This window comes from Mesocricetus auratus, unplaced genomic scaffold (genome assembly GCF_017639785.1).
Source record: "Mesocricetus auratus isolate SY011 unplaced genomic scaffold, BCM_Maur_2.0 Super-Scaffold_4256, whole genome shotgun sequence".
Lineage (NCBI taxonomy): Eukaryota > Metazoa > Chordata > Mammalia > Rodentia > Cricetidae > Mesocricetus > Mesocricetus auratus.
In genome coordinates, this window is record NW_024429182.1 from 65,239,309 (window position 1) to 65,251,117 (window position 11,809).

The following is an 11,809-nucleotide window of genomic DNA, read 5'->3' on the forward strand; positions in this document are numbered from 1 at the left end:
TAGGTACAGTATTTCTCTGTTTAGTTTTTGTCTGGATGATCTATTCATTGGTAAAACTGGGGTATTGAAGTCTCCCACAATCAGTGCATGGGGGTCAATGTGGTTTAAGCTATAGTAGTGTTTCTTTTACAAATGGGTGCCCTTGTGTTTGGGGCATATATATGTTAAGAAATGAAATGTCATCTTGGTGGATTTTTCTTTTGATGAGCATGTAGTGTCCTTCCTTATCTCTTTTGAAGTCTATTTTGTTAGATATTAACACAATGGCTATACCAGCTTGCTTTTTAGATCCGTTTTCTTGGAATATCTTTTTCCAGCTCTTTACCCTGAGGTGATATCTGTCCTTGATGCTGAGGTGTATTTCTTGGATGTAGCAGAAGGATAGATTCTGTTTTCCTATCCATTGTTAGTCTGTGTCTTTTTATTAGGGAATTGAGACCATACCATAGGTATTGAGAGATATTGATGACCAATGATTGTTGATTTCCTGTTATTTTGTTGTTGTTGCTGGTGTTACTGGTGGTGGTGGTAGTGGTGGTGATGGTGTATGTGTGTGTGTGTGTGTGTGTGTGTGTGTGTGTGCTTCCTTTCTTTTGATTTTGCTGGTCTGGGATTATTTACTCTGTGTTTTCATGGGTGTAGTTGACCTCTTTTGGCTAGCGTTTTCCTTCTAGTACCTTCTGTATGGCTGGATTTGTAGATAGATATTGTGTAAATTTGGCATTATCATTGAATATTTTATTTTCTCCATCTATGGTGATTGAACATTTTCTTGGAATAGTGTTCTGGGTTGGTATCCGTGGTCTGTCTCAAGTCTTCAGGACATCTGTCCAGGCTCTTCTGACTTTTAGAATCTCCATTGAGAAGCCAGATGCAATTCTAATAGGTCTGCTTATATGGTTATTTGACCGTTTCCTCTCGCATCTTTTAGTATTCTTTCTTTGTTCTATATATTTTAGTGTTTTTTTGATTATTATGTGCTGAGGGGTGTCAGGAGCGATCATTGTTATTTAGAACCCTTGTAAATATTTTTTAAGAATAATCCATCCCCTCCCCAGCTCTCTATGAATAAAACCTGGCCTCACAGGATTAGCTAATAGCAATCTACAGTTAGGTTACTTAACTCTCCTCCCTGAAATTAAGTTATTTAGCACCTACCTACTGTCACCTCTTATCTTCATTCCTGCTGCTCAGCCTCAGTGGTGGTCATGACCACCACTATCAATACTCCTTGGTACATGACCAAGAACACTCCTCCCTTATTGTCCTGCATTCCTTTGCCCCATCCCCCTACCTCATTTCCCCTATTAAATGCAGATTGATCAGCCATGTTTTCTTGCTGTCCACCTTCTCTTGTCTCTTGTTCCATCATTCCAGGTACCCGTGGGCTTGACCTCTGTTGCGCCCTGATGGCCAGGGCAGAGGGGACTTTCTTTTCTGGTATAATCTGTTTGGTGTTCTGTATGCTTCTTGTACCTTTATAAGTATGTCCTTCTTTAGTTTAGGAAATTTTTCTTCTATGATTTTTATTCATTTCCCCTTTTTAAGACCTGAATCCTCTTCATTTAGTTGGTTTTGAGGGTTTTTTTTTCTTGTGCTTCATCTATGTTGGAATTTTTAGGGCCTGCTGTAGTAGAACAGCTGGGGATAGAGTAACCAAGAGAACAAAGTCCTCTGAATCAACTAAGCAAGGTGCATATTAACTCACAAACACTAAACAGGAAGTACAGGCCCTTCACAGGTCTGCACCATGTCTATTTTAGCTGGTAGCTCAATATTTTTACAGGACTCCTGACTATGAGAACAAGTGGGTCTCTGACTCTTGTGCCTACTCTTGGGACTCTGGTTGCCATGTCCAATTTTCATATGATAATTTTTGCCTCACCTTATTATATTTCATTTTGTCATGGTTGGTTGCTATTTCTTAGAAGCCTGGTCTTTCCTAATAAGACAGAAAGAGAGTGGATCCAGGTGGGAGGGATGTTAGGAAGAGTAGAGGGAGAGGAAACTATAATCAGGGTATGATAAAAGAGTCTACTTTCAAGAAAAGGAAAGAAAAGAGTAGAATAATCTCACCAATTGTTAATATTTTACTACATGTATTTTATCATTCATTGCCTACATACAGATAGTTCATCTTATATGACTATATAAAAACAATTATGTATAAAATGTATGTATGATTATATGTATGCATGAAATAATCATAGCATATTTAATTCTATGTAATATATAGTGCATATTTACATATATTTGAATCTTTTTTATATTTATTATTTTTAATTATGTGTTTGTGTGGCACTTTGTGAATGTGAATGGAAGTGCCCAGGAAGGCCAGAAGAGGCCCTCAAATCTCCTGGAGCTGGAGTTACCAATACCTGTGAGCTGCCAGATGAATGGAACTTCTGGAAGAGTAGTACATGATCTCAACAAATGAGCCATCTCTCTAGCCCCCACATTGACATATGAACAAAATAATATTTATCCAATATCCTGTGTATTGTGTAAATTATACACATTATATTTAACTATTTGGGTGTAATTTGCAGAAATTACATCCTCCAACCTTCAAGACCTTCATGAGTTATTTTTATTTTCTCCCCACCTTTGTATTTTTGCATACTGTCTACCTTCATAATTAGATACAAATAATGATTTATGTTAGTTGAAGGAGTAAACCCCACTGCTAAATCTCTCTACATTTTACAGTAACATTGAAATTACCAGCTAGATAATGAGATGATACAACCCTTTCGAAACCAATTTAAGAGTACATATGTAACATTTAAATTTTCACACCTGTTTTATGCTCATGACCATGTCTCCAGACCTGTAGTCTGAGAAACTATTCTAAACTTTTAAAAGGGCGTTATGTGCAAATGTGCCTTCAGGCTTGTTTTAGACAGAGGAGTGTGAGTAAGCCAAATGTCCTAAGGAATAGCTAAAAGGTTATGACCATGACATTCCCCTGTAGAGAAACTTCATCTGCTTGTACCCCTGAATCAGGTCAGGGGTGGGCTGAGGAAGTGTGGAGGGAACCATTCTAACGTGCTTTAGTGGAGCCCTTGAGTTAGAATCTGAGTATGGAACTACCTTTTTTCTTTTTTTTACGAGGTCCACCTCTCCTTTTGGTAAGTTCTGGGGCCACCAAAAACCCTTGAGCTCTGAGCATTGTAGCCCAGAAGTCCCACTAACAGGGACAGTGAGCGTAGAGGAAGGTGGCCTCAGGAAGGAAGCTAGGAGTTGAGTAGAGACACTTTCCTAGCCACTGTGGTCAGTGACTGACTTTCCCAGTCCTGAAGGAACCCTGGATTCACATTCCTGGAAGTTATCACAAAGACCCATTTGCACTGAGACAAACCTATTGCCACCCAAGCTAAGCCTGGGGTTAGGAGTGCCAGGGGATGCTCGAGGGTCATTACACCTGGAGCATGAAAGTCACAGTGGAGGCCAGGTGACAGAGGGCTGGAGTCACCAGCACTCTGATCATGAGAGCCATCCAGAGAGGTTACTTTTCAGCATGAGTGGCCTCTGTCCTTAAAAATCAGGTTCATTTTCAGCCATGGAACACTCATGGCTTCACTGTCCATCTGCTCAAAGACCATGTCATCTTCAATGTTTGCCTTCAAACTTCTTTTCAAGGTTGTCTTAATGGCATGCAAGATTAGTCTCCTTTGGGGAAGAGGTGTGGGGAACAATGGTCACCCTGAGCCAAGAGCATAGGGGCACAGGTGGGTGTTGGATGGGTTCATAAGTTGTGTATACAAGAGGGTTTCCAATTATAGCAATGAATGACCTCAAAAGGGTGATATGCCAGTCAGATTTCTTCCCTGGGACACATGGGGGACAGGCTGTCATTCCTGAGCAGATGGAGCCTCTGGGCATAAGGTAAAGTCACATAGTTCTGGGGTGGTGGAAGGGGCAGTCCAAAATATGAAGTTGGTTGCTTTTAATCTTAGGGGGTAAAAGTTTTATCTAACCATAGCTGCTGCATGAAAAGAAAATCATTAAAAATAGGGTTTTTTCTCAATGCCAAGTGAAGAATCAATCGTAGCAGTAGGAAGGTCCCAGGGATGTCTCCCTCCGGTAAATTCAGATGGGAAAGACTTAGAAAATGCAAACCTTGCCAGGATTTGCAAGTCATCCCTGTGCATCCAGTCATGGTATCAGCCTGCAGAGGTGAGCCCACAGAAGGCAAAGAGACAAGCTCCCCAGGAATGAACCTCCAAATGAACTTATTAACTTTCAAATCCGTTTCACTTGTACCAAATGAGATCTGCCAGGAAGTGACATTTTAGAGATTCCAGTCGTGCGGGAATAACAAAGACAACCATTATGCTGCAAAGAGCAGCTGTGCTTTGATGTCTTAAAGGGCAGCAGACAGAGTGCCCAGGTGGAATTAGTGTCGGATTAGAAGGTGCAGATCAGGCTAGAGGCTGAGAGAAAGAACTCTCCAGTTTCCGGCTAGGGTCTGGAGACACTGTGGCCCCAGAGAAAGCCAGGCACACAATCGGCCTCCCAGCTGCTCAACAAGGCTCATCCCCCAGTCTGGAGTCTAACGTAGGAACTATCTAATTATTTCTGGATGGCAGTCCTGGAACAAATGTGAGCAGAGAGAGCTCGTGCTGTCCCTATCTGCTTTGTTGGAAAGAACTAAAAAGAACAGGCTCCAGGGACAAACTGTGGTCATCCAGAAGAGATGGCCTCAGTGGGACTGCCCAGAGAGCTGGCAGAGGGGCAGTTTTGTTAGCTGTGTCCTAGGGGAGGAAAACAAAATCCCTGTCCAACTGTCTGCTGCCCATTGAAGCAGCTGCTGAGAATTTAAGTTTTTAAAGAAAAGTCAGAGCACAAAGCCCCCCTGTGGCTTGGAGTCCATTGTGTGCAGTTGGCATGTGGACATCTTGGGCCTGTCTGGGAAGGCAGCAGGTGGTTGTAGAGGGTTAGAGTGGTCTCCATATTCCGGTGGAGACAACAAGGTACCAACTACAAGAACCATTGTCCTTACGCTGCACTTTTCTAATGCTGGAAGCTGCTCACTCTTGTCTGGTGTGATGGTTGGCCACATTTTCCTTAGTTCTTAGTCATTTATCAAGATAGAATCCACTGAAGGAAACTGTCAGAGCCAGATAAGAGGACATCTCTTTGAAAGCTACTGTCCCATTCCTTGTGGAAGGATGAGCCTGTCTAGCCTCCTGCTCTGGTTAGGGAATGGCCACTAAAGGTAGAAGTGCTCCAAAGAGTGCTCCTTAGCTCATGCCTCCTCCTGCAAGAATAGCCAAGATAGCGTCTCGAGGCCAAACACCCATTCATCTCTCTTAGCACTTGCTCCCTGGCCCTTGCTACTAAGTTCACACACCCCATGTGACTTTCATGTAAGTATTTCTATCACCTGATTAAAATTCTCTCCTTTCAGGGACAGGAAAAAAATCTATTGGCCTGGGAAGCTGTCCAGGTCTGTTCTATAAAAACCAGAAAAAAAAATCAGTGATTAAAAAAAATAATGAAACCCAAGACTAGACATGGTGGCTTATGCCTATGATCCCAGCACTTGGGAGGTAGAGGAAGGTTACCTCAAGTTCAAGGCCAGCCTGGTTCACAGGGTGAGACAACCCTGTCTCTAAACAACAATAACAATAGTAAACAAATAATTTTAAAATCCCAGTTCCTCTAAGGTATCTAAATAAAGTTTGTTTTTCAAATATGAACTACAATGTGATAACAGGTATATAGGTGGGGTTTTCTTTATGTCTTCAGGACATTTTTTTAAAGTTTTATTCTAAACCTTGATCTCATTGCCTATTATTGCAGCTTACAGATTGTTACAGCGTCCTCAAACCACACAGACCGAAAACGGTGTAGTGTTGTGGATCAGAAGCCTGGCCTGGCTTCGCGGGGTGAGAATTCTAGTGTCAGGAGAAGCAGCGCTCCATTTCCTTCTGCAGTGTAGGATTGGGCCCACACTGGCCACATTTAGGCTGTGGTCCCCTTGCTCTCTATCTCCTTACCGGTGTCAACTGAAGGATATTTTTACCTTCTGTTAGACATTTTCAGCCATTGGCCCACGGCTTCCTTCTCTCTATGGAAGGTCAACAATGTGGCACCAGGTCCTTCTGACACTGACACTCTCTACCCTGCCTCGGTTTCCCAAATTTGCCTGACTCCTCTGTCTTCCTTTTCTATTTTAAGGTTGGTTTTACCTGTCAATTTCATGGGACTTGGGATCAGTATGGAAACAAACCTCTGGGCTTGTCTCTGGCACATCTATGGGGAGTTTACGGATTAGGTTAGATGAGTAAGGAAGACTCAGCCTAACTGTGGGTGGCACCATCCAGTGTACTGGGGTCTCAGACAAAATAAAAAGAAGAAAGCTAACCACCAGAGTTCCTCTCTCTCTCTCTCTCTCTTTCCCTCTCTCTTTCCCTCTCTCTCTCTCTCTCTCTCTCTCTCTCTCTCTCTCTCTCTCTCTCTCTCTCTCTCTCTCTCTCTCTCTCTCTCTCTCTCTCTCTCTCTCTCTCTCTCTCTCTCTCTCTCTCTCTCTCTCTCTCTCTCTCTCTCTCTCCCCTGCTTCCTGACTGTGGATGCAGTGTGCCCAGCTGTGTCACATGTATGCTGCCAAACCTGTCCTCATCATTATGGACTGCACCCTCAAACTGTACAAAAGTAAACCTCTCTGTGGCATTTTGAATATAATTGACCCCCACAATCTCAAAGGGAGTGGCACTATTAGGAGGTGAGGCTTTGCTGGAGTGGGTTTGGCCTTGTTGGAGGAAGTATGCTACTGTGAGGGCTGCTTTGAGGTTTCCTATGTCCAGGGTAACACCCAGTGCCTCAGTCGACTTCCTGATGCCTGCAAGATACTGGAGGACACTCAGCTACTACTTCAGTACCATGCCTGACTGCATGCTGCCCTGCTCTCTGCCATGATGATAACGACTGAACCTCTGAAACTGTCAGCAAGCCCCCCCATCCCCAACGAAATGGCTTACTTTATAAGAGTTGCCATGGTCATTATGTCTCTTCACAGCAAGAGAAACCCTTACTAAGATACCTCCTTAAGGTGATTTTGTCATGTACCACAACAAAATGAGTTTCTAACACAGACCCAACTCCCTCCTGTAGAAAGCATTCAAGTCTTAACACATTTTAAAATGCCATTGAAGCACGAACCAACTTTAGAAAGGGCAAAAAGTCTCTGCTGCCTAAGTGTTAATTATTCAGCCAGTCTTGGCTCATCACATCTCATTTGGTTAGAAACTCTGGCTTCTTGCAGCTCTTTACCACGATTCCAAATCTTGCAGGAAAAAAAGATTCTAGTTTTGTTCTTCAAAATGAACTTCCCTTTTCTGATTTTACATGCCATGCATGCTACTCTGCATAACTACAGTTTCCCACTTTTTCCAGTGCTCTGTGGTAAGTGGTGTCAACTCCCACAAAGAGGCCGTGTTTCCCTCTCTACCCATCCACCCTGGTTTGCCATGGAATTATCTCTGGGTAGTGGGTGTAAGAAAATGTGATGCAGTCACCTCAGGGCTTACTCTCTTTTCCTGCTTATTTGGATTCCAGAGGCCACCAGAAAGAATATGATAAATATAGATACTCAGCCCACACTGAGTCCTTAGGCCAGTTGACCTGCCACTTACCAGAAAGGTGAGTGTGAACTCACTGCTGACCCAGCCTGGATGCCAGCTAACCACAAGACCCATCAAGCCCCCATAGACCCCAAGTGCAGCCCTGAAGACCCACTCAACCCTAAAAATAATGTCCCTTGTTTTGTTGGTTTGGTTGTTTTTTATAGTTTCGTTTTCATTTGCTTGCTTGGCTTTTTGTTTTGTTTTATTTTTAGAGAGAGCATTTCTCTGTATTACAGCCCTGGCTGTCCTAGAATTTGCTTTGTAAACCAGGCTGGCCTTGAACTCACAGAGCTCCACCTGCTTCTGCCTCAAGTTGTGGGATTAAAGGCATGTGCCACCCACCATGCTCGACTGATGTCTCTCATTTTAGTCATTCAATTTCTGAGTTGCTTAGTACACAGCAAAAGCTAGCCAAATATATTTTAAGAAAACTTTGTCACTGTAGAAAATTTTAATATGAATCAAAGTTGCTCAAAATTCTGTCAACCCAAAATAACCAGTGTGAATGTTTTGCTGTATTTTCTATGGCTTTTTTTATAGTTAGTTATTTATACAGATGGAGGGAGAAAAGGAAGAAGGGAGCAGATGAGAGAGGGGGGGAGGAAGAGAGAGAGAGAGAGAGAGGAAGAGAGAGAGAGAAAGAGAGAGAGGAAGAGAGAGGGGGGGAGGAAGAGAGGGAGAAAGAGAGAGAGAGAAGGGGGGGAGAGAGGGAGAGAGAGAGAGAGAGAATGTCAATTCACACAAACTTTTGTCCTATTTTATCTAAATCTTGCTTCCTTTCCTTCTCTGATTAGCATGGCTTCATGTCACTATTTCAGGAGACTGTGACTTTACTTGACTTGGTTACATCTTCCAAACATTTCCCTGATAGTTACTTTATTAAATAATGTCACCTGTACAAACTTCTTTATCCACATCTGTGCTTATGAATTCAGGCCCTGTTTGTTGGCTTACAAGGATTTAAAACAAACAAATGAACCTTTATTGGCAATTTTATGTTGCCCGAAATTTGCTGAGTAATTGGCATGGGCTTCAACTTTGGGCGGTCCAGTTTGGCCTTGAAAACGGGAAGCTGCCTTTGCTAGCCCAGGTTTCCTGTGAATGCAAGCTTTCCTTTGCTTCAGGACAGGAAGTGGCTGAGCAGACAGGAAGAACTGCTCAGCAACATTGCCACTGAATGGAGCCCAGCCTAGGCCTGTGTTTCCTTCTGGTGAATCCAAGCTGTTCACTTCACACTGTGCTCATGGTAGGTTGTGGGTGTGCCTGGGCAGGTGTGAGGCAGCCTCCTGCATCCATCTTCTCCTAGGCTGAGGGTCTGCTTGGAGGGCTTGAGCCTCTGAAGAGACAAATAAATCATACATAGTCCGATGCTCCCTCTTAGTTTTCCAAACTACTGCACTCAGGAATTTATATCCAGCTCTTCCAAGCCCTCAACTTTCAATCTCCCTCACCCCAACTGTGCTTTAGACCCAAGTCAGACACCTGTTGCTCCACTCGCCTCTATTCCAGCTGTCTCTCCACTCTGTTTTATGTAGACACTTCCTGATGTCAAGGATTCGGTAGGAGTTAAGGGTAAAACTTCCCAGCCCACCTCCTCCTTTTCTCAGCCTGTATCTCCTCTGCAGAAGATGCCCAGGAATCTGCCCAGATGCCATGAACTCTCTCCAGCAGCTGGAAGGTACAAAGGCCCGTCCACACAGGAGTTTCTTTCATTGGCGGTGTCAGGGAATAGAGTGAACATGAGCATTCAGATTCCCACAGTAATCAGCCATTCCAGCCCCAACCATAAGGACTATCTTCACTGAAATTCCAGAGAGCCATCTGGTAACACGGCAGGCTGCCTGGGGTCATGAGTCAGTGCAAGCTCACAATCAGAGCCCTAGTCATTAGGGGACACACACACACACACACACACACACACACACACACACACACACACACAGAGAGAGAGAGAGAGAGAGAGAGAGAGAGAGAGAGAGAGAGAGAGAGAGAGAGAGAGAGAGAGAGAGAGATTTTTAAAGAGCCTGGTAATATTGAAATTATATTAATCTTACTTCCCTAAGTATATTCCTCCAGGACCACTCTTTCGGCACTAGATGTCTTTTTTTATACTTATTTATCTATCTATCTTTTTATCTATTTATCTATTTATTTTTTGCATTCTGTAGCAGCCTCTGCATCAAGAAACACTTACAAATTGCTCACAATCTAGGCTGCAGATGTCTGTCCACCAGCATAATCATTTTACAGAAGTTCAATGAAAGCCAAATATTTGCCTGAAAGATTGGGCTTTTCAGCTTAATTGCTGGCGGTTACAATTATCTATATAGATACCCTGGTTAGTTTAACCTAGCAGTGTATTTTCAATCCCCCATTACACAGATGTCAATCTTTCTGTACACATGTCTGTTAGAGAAATCCAAAATAGCTTCTCTGGGATGATCTTCCTCTTGGCATGAGCACTTGGACCAGGAGGTCGCTGCTGGGAGATCCTAAGGCAGAGGAAAAGCTGGGCAGGCCCAGCATGGGCATCCATCAAGCCTTCTCTAGGGGATGCTGTTGGTCTTGGCAAATGTTGAGAAGCAAACTAAGTACAATTTGCTGTGAACATGGCAAAATGGTGGCCAGAGGGGAAGAGATGGATGCTTCAAAACAGACCAGCATTGGCTCTTGTCTGAGCTTAGGTGCCAGGCATAGTGCTCCTCCCCGAAGCAAGCTAGGGGAGTTTCCTAGCCTCTGGGAGGGTCTCAGAATTTGAGGTATTTCTCCTATGTGTTACAGCTATGGAAATGGATTTATGTGAGCCCAAGAATTTTGTCACTGATAAAAAGGGGAAAAGTCCTACCAGGCAAGTTGGTTTTAAGCTCTTAAAAACATTGATTATTGAATGATCATTCATTCATTCATTCATCTATCTTATCAAACGCCACTTGAGTCAGGCTCTGTTGCAAACACAGGGATTGGAGGATGAATGACACTGCCCCTGTCTTGGAGAGATTTAGACTGTAAGAGAACAAACAGGAAAAAATACTTCTGCTAGGGATGATAAGAACTGTAGCTGAGCTAGAGATTAAAGGCCAGGGGAACTGGAGGAGGGAAGATGAATTTAGTAGAACTCAGGGCATCTTCAAGTTTCCATGGCAGGAATATCAGGAGAGCTAAAACAATGCCGGCCATAATTGCCCCCATGAGTAGGAAGCTCCTGGGACTTTGCACTGGTGGGGTGACAGCTAGTACAACCAAACTGGAGACGCTTTGGTGGAGAAATGATAAAGACAAACAAAGGCCGGTCCTCACAACCAGTAGGTCTACTCACAGGTTTACACTCAAGCTGAGCATGGACACAGGTGCTTAGGAGACAGTGGATTGTTTATTGCAGATGTCTTTATATGGGTCAAGAATAGAAGCAACCCAAGTGTCCATACATCATTGGATTGACCAGTACATTGAGGGTAGATTCACATGATGGAGCACTATATCAATAAAAAAGAATAAACTCATATTGTATACAAGAGCATGCCACACTCACACAGAGTTATAAGAGGCCACCCAGTATGATGCCATTTAGAGCTACATGACAGAAGTTAGCGTAGTGGCTACTGATTGGGAGGTGTATTACTTTTCTGTTGCCATGATAAATGCCATGACCAAGGATACTTTATCGAAGGAAGAGTTTATTCTGGCTTCTGATTTCGGTGGGCTAAGAGTCCATCGTGGCAGGAAGGCATGGCAGCAAGTGGAAATATGGTGACGGAGGCAGGAAAGTGAGAGCTCATATTCTCATCTTGAAGGATGAGGTAGAAAGTGAAAGCTAGAAGTGGCACTTGGGTTTTAATCTCAAAACCCACCCCTAGCATTGCACTTTCTCCATCAAGACTGTACCAGCTAAGCCTCCCCAAACTCCACCACCTACGAGGGACCAATGTTCAAAAGCCTGAGACTATGAAGGATATTTCTCATTCAAACCACTGCAGAAGGTTTGCAGTTAGATTGAGGGATGGGGCTGCTGGAAGGGTTTTTATCTTGTGATCTTGGTAATTATTTGGGTAGTTGTACTTGGATCACATGTAATCCCTGTGGACCTGTGTAGTTAACATGAATGCGCCTACTCTTTGGATACTATAGATCACTAAATATGTTTTAAAGTAAAAAAGCCAACCAGAAGCTTAACTGAGTGT